This window comes from Triticum dicoccoides, chromosome 2B (genome assembly GCF_002162155.2).
Source record: "Triticum dicoccoides isolate Atlit2015 ecotype Zavitan chromosome 2B, WEW_v2.0, whole genome shotgun sequence".
In the NCBI taxonomy this organism is placed as follows: Eukaryota; Viridiplantae; Streptophyta; class Magnoliopsida; order Poales; family Poaceae; genus Triticum; species Triticum dicoccoides.
In genome coordinates this window covers 794,606,493-794,614,197 of record NC_041383.1, presented here as the reverse complement: position 1 = coordinate 794,614,197, position 7,705 = coordinate 794,606,493, and positions in this window count along the sequence as shown.

The following is a 7,705-nucleotide window of genomic DNA, read 5'->3' as shown; positions in this document are numbered from 1 at the left end:
CAACGTATGCACGGAGAAGATGGCATACATCAGGGTCATGCAAGCTACGCTCTTACCAAAGAAGAGAAGGAAATCTTCTTTGAATGCCTGCTCAGTATTAAGGTACCGTCTGGCTTCTCGTCGAATATAAAGGGAATAATAAACATGGCAGAGAAAAAGTTCCAGAACCTAAAGTCTCATGACTGCCATGTGATTATGACGCAACTGCTTCCGGTTGCATTGACGGGGCTTCTACCGGAAAACGTTCGATTAGCCATTGTGAAGCTATGTGCATTTCTCAATGCAATCTCTCAGAAGGTAATCGATCCAGAAATCATACCAAGGTTACAAAATGATTTGGTGCAATGTCTTGTCAGTTTCGAATTGGTGTTCCCACCATCCTTCTTCAACATCATGACACACGTCCTAGTTCACCTGTGTCAAGAGATTAACGTTTTGGGTCCTGTATTTCTACACAATATGTTCCCTTTTGAGAGGTTCATGGGAGTCTTAAAGAAATATGTTCATAACCGTGCTAGGCCAGAAGGAAGCGTCTCCAAGGGCCATCAAAATAAGGAGGTCATTGAGTTTTGTATTGACTTTATTCCTGACCTTAAGCCGATTAGTGTTCCTGAATCGCGGCATAAGGGCAGACTGGATGGAAAAGGCACGCTGGGAGGGGAACAAATAATATGTATGGACGGACATTCTCTCACTGAAGCACACTACACAGTTCTACAGAATTCCGCCTTGGTGGCTCCGTATATGGATGAACACAAGAATTTGCTACGCTCCAAACACCCGGAGCGGTCTGATGACTGGATTACACGTGAACAAACCAGGAGTTTCGCCAGCTGGTTGCAGACACGTACCATGCATGACACCTCTATTAAAGATGACCTGTACTTGCTGTCCCAGTTACCATCTTCGAATATAATGACTTTCAAAGGGTACGAGATAAATGGTAATACATTTTACACGATCGCCCAAGATAAGAAGAGCACCAACCAAAACAGTGGTGTCCGCTTTGATGCAGAAACCAAGACGGGAAAAGAAACATATTATGGTTATATACAGGACATATGGGAACTTGACTATCGACGTGGTTTAAAGGTCCCTTTGTTTCGGTGCAAATGGGTCAATATGACACGAGGCGGGGTAACGGAAGACCCGTAGTACGGAATGACAACAGTGGATCTCAACAATCTTGCATATGCAGACGAACCATTCGTCCTAGCCAATGATGTGGCACAGGTTTTCTATGTGAAGGACATGTCTACCAAGCCAAGAAAAAGAAAAGATAAGGAAGTGAATGCATCGTACGATGAGCCAAAGCGGCACATAGTTCTTTCTGGGAAGAGAAACATCGTGGGAGTGGATGACAAGACAGACAAGTCAGAAGATTATGAAAAGTTTGATGAAATTGCTCCATTCACAGTGAATATTGACCCGAGCATCCCATTAAATGATGAAGATTTTCCATGGTTACGGCGCAAAGGGACACACGCGAAGAAAAAGTTTCACATCGAAAGATCTGGGATGTGATCGGCTTCACTAGCTATCATCACTTTCTTCTGTGTTTCGCACCGAGAGGGGAATCTCTGGAATAGTTAGGATAGTTATGTGTTTTGGCATTTGAAACGCGAAGAAATTTTATGTGCAAACAAATTCTTTCATGCCTTTACTGATTTTTAAAGTTAAGTTATTCACAAACTAGTGATTCACACCCATAGGACTGCAAAGAACACGTAGGCCCAGTAAGCCTGCTTTGGAGAGGAGCTCGAGAGAGCGACCGCACGGGGGTTTATAAACCAGTGCGGTCGCCCTCGGCTAGCGAGGTGGGACTAAACTTGCCGCACCGCACCTGCGCCAGCGCACCCCCTTTAGTACCGGGTCGTGGCACAAACCGGTACTAAAGGGGGGGGGGGCCTTTAGTACCGGTTTGTGCCACCACCCGGTACTAAAGGGGGTCGCTTCCCGCCGCTTGGCCTGGCCAAAACAGACCTTTAGTACCGGTTGGTGGCTCCAACCGGTACTAAAGGTGCCTTCTATATATACAACGGCTACGAAAATTTCAGTTTCCCTCTCTGTTCGTTCCTCTGTTTCCGTCTCCGTCGCCGTCGCCGCCGCCCTCGATCGTCTCCGTCGCCGCTCGTCTCCGTCGCCGCCCCCGTCCCCGTCGCCGCCCCCGTCCCCGTTGCCGCCCTCGTCTCCGTCGCCGCCCCGGGCCCATCCCCATCGCGCCGTCCCCGTCCCCGTCGCGCCGTCCCCGCCGTCGCCGCCCCGGCCGTCGCCTCGCCCATTGTGGGCCCTCCCCGAGCCCGTACACACACACACACACAAGCATGTTTAATTAGTTTAGATAATTAGTCTTTAATTAGTTTAGATTATTATTTTGTATGTTTAATTAGTTTAGATAATTAGTGTTTAATTAGTACACACACACACACGTATTTTGTATGTTTAATTAGTTTAGATTATTTAGATTATTATTTTTTCACTATTATATATGTATGAATGCATGTTAGATGGATATAATTAGTGTTTAATCAGTTAGAAATTAGTGTTATATAGAAATGTTAGAAATTAGTGTTATATAGAAATGTTAGAAATGTTACAAATTTTAGTGTTATTTAGATTATTTAGATTAGCATAATTAGTGTTATATAGAAATGTTAGAAATTTTAGTTATCAAAATCCAATCATTAAAAAAATGTTACTTTTTGCGGGCATATAGCTAGTATTTGTTCTCGACGATGCCCGGCCCGCATCCTCGCTGTCGACCCGTCCGCGACGACGTCCAGCCGACCCATGTCCGGGACTGGGCTCCGCCGGGCTGGCACTGGGAGGTGCTGCCTGGAGGGGCGCGCCGCTTGATGAGGAACCCGGCCCCGGGTCCCGTCGTCGACCCTGATCTCGTTTGGTGGCGTTCGCGTGGGCCAGTTTTGGTGCGGAGGGACCCGGCCCCGCCGGAGGTGGTACGTCGCCGTGTCAGGGAGGAGGACGAGCACGTCCATCGCTACATGGTTGCGTTAGAGGGCGGCAGGTTCTCCAATACCTGGCAGTATCTTCGGGGATCTCACTTCAGCTATGATCCTGTGAGGGTTCCTTCTCTTTGGGTGTCCACCGCCCGCGCCGCAGGAACCGCGAGTGTCCTAGATTCTTCTGTAGTATTCGATCTTTAATTAGCTAGCCAGTGATGTACTATTCAATATTATATATTATTCGAGACGATGTATTCAAGATTATATCTATTATTCTAGACGAAGTATTCGAGATTGTATCTATTATTCGAGACGATGTAATTTGAATACTAAATTGTTTTATATTTCTTTTGAATTAGTTAAATAAAAGCTATGGCAGACAATACCGACAGAGAGGGAGAACAGACCATGTTCGATATGATACACGGGCCAGATGATGATCAGAATGAAGAAGATTATGACGGCGCCGAATTTCTAAACAACACCGGAGAGGGTGATATGATATTCGATCGCGACGACCGAATTGATGAAGTCATGAACTACGATTATGACGATGATGAAGAACATGTTGATCCTGAAACAACAAAGACCGGCGAGGTATATATATTTATATAAGCAGGTATCTGGTGATCATCACATGTTTTAAATGACTTGAAGATATATTAACGAATCGATCTTTGTTCTTTCAGCCATCCGGATCGAGCAAATCTTCAGGCAGAAGGACGAAACGAGGCCCGAACAAAAAGTTGAAGGAGGGCGTAAAGTACAATATCGAGGCAGTCAGACCTAATGGCGAACCATTAGCGCCTAAGAAGATTGCGGACAAGTTCGTTCGTCAGTGCGGAGTTCTTGTGAAGGACCAACTCCTGATCTCCCTTCAAGAATGGAGAGAGCCAGCAAAAGACAAAAGACAAAAAGGCAAAGAGGACGCTGCTCCACGTCCAGATGTTACTTTTGTCGACAAGAATCAAAAAGATCTGCTTTGGGATACTCTCATGGAACATTTCACCCTACCAGATCATTTCACAGAAGCAGATGTGCAGAAAGTCAAGGACGCTGCTCTTAGGAAGATGGCGGTTGCATTCAAGAACCACAAGAATCGTGAATGGGACAAGTACGTCAAGGGAGGAAGGAAGACTCCAGCATTCGAGGGAACACTAGAGAACCAACATGCTCATTGGGACGATTTCGTGAAATTCAAGGATTCAGAATTAGCTAAGGAATGGTCGAGAATAAACAAGAAGAATGCCGAAAAAAAGGATAAGTTCCATAAGCTGGGGCCAGGTGGCTATGCGGTGGCAATGCCTAAGTGGGATAAGTCTGAGAAAGAGATGGAGGATGCAGGTGCCACTCCGGTTACTAAGAGCTGGCCCCCCAGGGTCAGGACTTGGTTCTATGCGCATGGGGGGGAGTTGGACCCGAAGACAGGCAATGTTTCAACGAGGGCAAGTCTGAAGGGAGCCGACGATGCGATACTTGTTGCAATAGAAGAGGCACGATTGGGGGTGTTCCAGCCCAACAGAGAGAACGACGATCTTACGCGTGCCCTGGGAAATTCTGAACACCCGGGAAGAACACGAGGCAAGGGCGCTATTCCGTGGTATGAGGGGTTTTCAGACTGGAACACCGACTACAGAACCCGTGCGAGAAAGAAGATTGCAGAGGAGAAGAAGAGGAAGATGGAGGAGGAGCAGAGGAAGCGGGACTATGAACGCCTTCAAGGCCTAGAAGCAAGTCAAGCGGGATTGGTAGTCAAATTCCAGCGGCAGCATGAGCAGATCGACTCACTTACCCAGCAAAGGGGGTCTCAGCAGCTGCAGCAGCTAGCGAATGATCCAGCATTGGATAGCACCGCCCCATCCATGCCGAGAAGCAGCGTGGGTTCCGCCCGGGACGACGCAATGCTGGGTAGATACCCCGTGGATGACATCACGGAGAACACTAGCTGCGAGCTACACGTCAAAATGAAGAACATATCCATGAAGGTGGCGGACGCCGTTGCTTTTACAAATCCCCCCGAGGCAACCTTCCATTGCAACCCGATTCCAGCGAGCTATGCTCGTGTCTTGGTTGATGAGGTGGTGGACCCATATTCGGAGCTAGAGCTTGACTATCCTGGAGGTGACGACGAGCGCTTTCTCGGAGACGCCAAACATCGTATCATCCTATGGAAAAAGGATTGCATCATCTTTCGAAGGCCACCGACACCGCGTCAGCCGACTCCTCGTCAAAGTCCGCCACCGAGTCAGTAGTCTCCCGCTCCTACAAGTCCACCAAGTCCGGCAAAGTGTCAGGCCACTCCTCCTCCAAGTCTGGCAAAGTGTCAGGCCACTCCTCCTCCTCCAAGTCCGCCACAGCATCAGACGTCCACTCCTCCTCCAAGTCCGGCACAACCTCAGGCCACTCCTCCTCCAAGTCCGGCACAGCTTCAGGCGGCCACTCCTCCTCGTCCAACTCAGCCCCGTCAACCGTCTCCGCCGCCTCAGCAATCACAGAAGAGACACCACGCAGCTATGGTGCGTAGCGGTACGAGTCGAGGTAGTACAGGAAGTACAGGCGGAGGCAAGCGATATAAATATGGTCCAAGCCTCACGCCTCTTCCGCAGAGGGCTTATGACAGGTCCGAGGAGGAAATCGCAGCCATATCGAAGTCCGAGGTGGAAGCCCATTTTGCACCGAAACCACCACCGCCGCCAAGGGAGAAAGTGCCTGAGAAAACGATTGACCACTTCATTCGTATGGCTCAACCACCAGCTCCCAAGCCTGTTGACACAGACTATGAGCGCCACATCAGGAAGTTAAATCAAGCACGTCTACATAAGGAGGCGAGCTCGGGATCGAGCAAACAAGAAGCAGCTGTCAAAAAATGCGGGAAAACCATTCCCCAGCTGGGAGAACAGGCAGCGCAATCGATCCCCTCGCTTTTTGTGCCAACAACACGTGACAGTACGCGCGCCCAATATTATTGTGGGCAAACAGTTTACGTTCCTGAGGTGGGCAATGTGGTAATAACGGAGGAGCATATAATGCAGGCTGAAGTTCTCAAAATCACTGTTGAACAACTCCTCGAGATCGAGCCCATGCCTGTGCTTAGAGAGGATGAAATAAAACGGAAATGTGTCCGGGGCCAACCTTTGGTCGAGCCAGACAAGGTCAAGAACCTCCCAACGAGAATGTATGAATTGCATCAATGGTACATGAACATTACCAAGATTTTCGATCGATTGTCCCTCATGGTGAATGTCAAGGAGCATTACTACCATGAGAAAGTTGTGTCCGTTGAGTATTCTGAACTGTTTCAGTTATACAATCAAGACGCACTCGACAAATCTATCGTCAGTTGCTATTGTCTGTAAGTGATTTCTTTCTATAATTTAAGTCTTAAGCTAGCTGTAGTGATCCTTTTGATCAATCATTACCTGTAATTATCCTCACTATATTCTTTTCTGTGGTATTATATGCAGGATGAAGATGTATGAAATGAGAAAAGGTGGACGCTATGGCATTGGGTTCATTGACCCAAACACCATTAATGAATACACATGGAAAATAGATGCACGTCATCAAAAGGCCGTAGAGGACAGCATGCTAGAGTTCTTGAAGCGCCTCAAATACAATGAAGATATACTACTTCCTTACAACTTCCAGTGAGTCACACTGTCTTGTACTACAAATTCTCTGTTTTTGCCTACTAGCTAGCTACATGTTTTTGCTTACATATGCCCTCTTAATTAAGATATGCAAACGTGTGTGCATGCAGATATCACTGGATCTTGTGTATCATTAAAGTTGACGCCGGAACAGTTGAAATACTGGACTCACTACTCAAAGAAAAAACTGACTATAACATCTTGTTTGGGATAGTCAACAGGTAATTTTAATCATTATTAACTATATATCTCGGCCTATTTAGTTCGTCATTTCATGATATGAACTATTTAATAACCCCTTTATTCATTTTCTTTGTCGGCGGGCAGGGCTTGGGCAAGGTTCATCAGCGTCACGGAAGGTGAATGGAAAGAAAAGCTTAAATGGGGAAGACCCAAGGTAAGTAATTAAGTAGTACTAGCTAGCTAGCTAGCTGCCATCTCTTTAATTATCATGCTTGATTAATTATTATCTGATCAAATTCCATTCTCGTAAAGGCCCTGAAGCAGGCGCAGGGGACTGATCTATGTGCATTCTGCGTTTGTGAGAACATTCGCATGATGGCGTCCGAAAGGAGCAGATCTCAAAGACAGGAATGGCTACGCTTGTCAAAACACTATTCACAATTTTTACACCATTATCGATATCTAGTCACACATCTAATACACATGCATATTGATCTCCTTCTTAACAGTTCAGAGAGGTGCAGGAGAAGCTCCTAGAAATGGAGCGCGTAGAAGCACTTCAAGAGGAAATAGCGGGATTTTTGCTCGACCAGGTCATAAATCTGAAGGGAGAATACTATTACCCGCTACCGCCCTCATAAAAACCACTTCCAATTGTCATCGTGCTCCGAAGGCACCAATTAGGCTAATGCCACTGGCTCCGAAGGCAACATGCATATGTAGGAGAAATTGTATATAGCTATACATGTGTGTATGTGTGAATTAATTAATATGATGGTTTGTGAGACATTAATTGATGATATATATATGCATGATTGGTTCTACTAGAAATTCTATTTATATATATATATATATATATATATATATATATATATGTATATATATAAATATGTATATATATATATATAT